Source organism: Pyrus communis, mitochondrion, assembly GCF_041283825.1.
Source record: "Pyrus communis mitochondrion, complete genome".
NCBI classification, from domain to species: Eukaryota; Viridiplantae; Streptophyta; class Magnoliopsida; order Rosales; family Rosaceae; genus Pyrus; species Pyrus communis.
Genome location: NC_065229.1, coordinates 357,527 through 360,000, shown reverse-complemented (window position 1 = coordinate 360,000; position 2,474 = coordinate 357,527). Strand labels below are relative to the sequence as shown.

Here is a 2,474-nt window from a genome sequence, read left to right as displayed (position 1 = left end):
GACAGTCGTCTTCTAACATTACCGACCTTTAAATATCGGGTTTTCATCAATTTCACATAACATAAAAAAAGCTCTTTTCATCATCAGAAAAAACCCGGTTTCCGAGACCTCTTTTGCATTGCATTACCATAACGAAAAGAAAAAAAAAGAGAGAAATTTTTCTTGTGATTTGGAATGAACCTTTCTCGGTGGAAGAAAAGGAATAGCGATGGATTTCTATGGAGCATCCAGGAACAAGAAGGTTCAATCGGACGACGAATTCTTACGTGGTCCAAGGAAATCAAAGGCCCGCTTCCACGATTTCATCTATATCGAATCTTAATATCAGAATAGCTTATATAGTCATGATTCAATTCAGATCCACTGCACTTACTTTTGATTGATTTCTCATTTTTCGGATCTGATTGGAACCGATGACTTACGCCTATTTCTTAGGGCGTTTAAAGAGCGCGACTCTACCGCTTAGTTAAAAAGGTCCATTTGATTCAATTCATGAATTAGCCCACTATGAGTTTACTGCATTTGCATTTATAAATATATTAAATTATAGATTTTTTATGATAATTATTTATATAATAAATAATAATATAGTATATCATTCGTGTCTCTGTTACAACACGGCGAAACAAAAAGGTTCGAATGAAATCCAATGAGAAAAAATAATAAGAATTTTTAGGCTGTATACCTAATTTTCCTGGGATTGTAGTTCAATCGGTCAGAGCACCGCCCTGTCAAGGCGGAAGCTGCGGGTTCGAGCCCCGTCAGTCCCGACCTAGGATCCGATGAATCGATCAATTCATCTCTCCATTATCTGTGAAAGGGGGCAAAGAGTAGGATATAATTCCCAGCAGGAGAATCCTTCTTTCGTTTCGCATTTCTCATCGGACAAATCAAGTCAAGGAATCAAAATAAGAATAACGAGTACCGATTGATGGGGGAGAGTTACTATTACACAAGAAGACTGATAAGATCTAATCTATTAAATATCTATATAATGCTTTTAATGCTCATCCCTTAGCGCAAACACTAAGCAAGTAAACTACTTTCCTTTAAAGCTTTCGTTTCAGCGATTTCTTCCACCAAGATACCCTCCTAATTTTGAAGAAGCCCTCAATCAGGGAAGAAAGCTATGATAGAAGAAATAGAGGCTCTAAAGAAGAACGACACTTGGGAACTGATCACGTTACCAAGAGGCAAACGTACGGTTGGCTGCAGGTGGGTCCCTGAAACACAAAGCTGATGGCTCCATCGAGAGGGCTCGTATTGTGGCGAAAGGTTTCACACAAACCTATAGCATCGATTATCTCGAGACGTTTGCTCTTGTGGCCAAACTAAACTCAATTCCATACGAGTCATTCTGTCAGTTGCAGCTAACAGATCTTGGCCACTGCATCAGCTCGATGTCAAAAGGGCCTTTCTTCATGGAGACCTCCACCAGGTTTTCGAGCTCAGGGGGAGGAAGGGAAAGTTTTCAGGTGAAAAAAGGCGATATATGGTCTCAAGCAGTCTCCTCGGGCTTGGTTCGAGATATGAAGTTTGGTTATGACGAAGATCGATGGGTTTCCAGAGAAGCAATGCTGATCATTCCGTGTTCATAAAAAGGAGAAAAGAGGAAACTACTGTTCTCCTAGTGTACTCAGTTTAGAACTCTAAATTAACTAAATTTATATATTAGTAAGAACTGCAGCTAGTAAGCAAGTCGAGTAATACAGCTATTATTAAGTCGAGCGAGCTTTCGCTAATACTAATCAAAGACGAAAAGCTAAGGTCAGAATTCGCATAGAGATGATAGGCGCTTATCGTGGAGCGCGGTAGTCTCCCTTAAAACCGCTACCGATTCTTGAACAGAAAGCGGTATGCTTGCGAAGACCATTTCTGGTCTATCCGTGTTAATGAAATCCATCCCGTGAAACGCTAAGCGAGTAAACTACCTTACACATGGTAAAAAATTCCTGCAAAGAAGTGGTTGCTTCTCTCATAGGAAAAGAGTCCGATAAGTATCCCTTAGTCTGAGCAGCTTGTTCCTTTGGAACGTTAGCATCATCTTTGGATTTCAGTCAAACAAGGAATATATTAGACTCCATCTTGTTTATGAGTTCATGATCAGGCCGAGAGATAATAGGCATAATAGCCTGAATACCAAAATTATCAACATTGGAATTGTTAGCAGCCGGAGATGGGTCAATGGCTTCTACTATTACCTGATGAGAAGAATCAACCCTTAACCGGCAATCATGAGAAGGGGTGCTGGTTGAAGGATCAGCAGAAATCTGTATGTGCTGAGAAGTTTCTTTATTAACAGAAAAAAGATTCTGCTCCGTCTGATTGTCCGCAGTATTGTTTGGAAGATTCTATGTATTATCAAAAGATGATTGGATGGTGTTGCCCGTTGGCCTTTCGTCCTTTCCTGAGGTACGTTGTTCTTATTTGTGACACCCATATGGTTTGTGTCTGACCCAGCATAGTGCTTTTCT

General features: G+C 40.1%; 1 non-coding gene across 1 annotated transcript; it reads left to right on the top strand.

Moving 5' to 3' along the window:
• Positions 1–696: 696 nt before the first annotated feature.
• trnD-GUC lies at positions 697–770 on the top strand. The gene has a single exon. It is a non-coding gene; the product is annotated as a tRNA-Asp (tRNA).
• Positions 771–2,474: the final 1,704 nt, after the last annotated feature.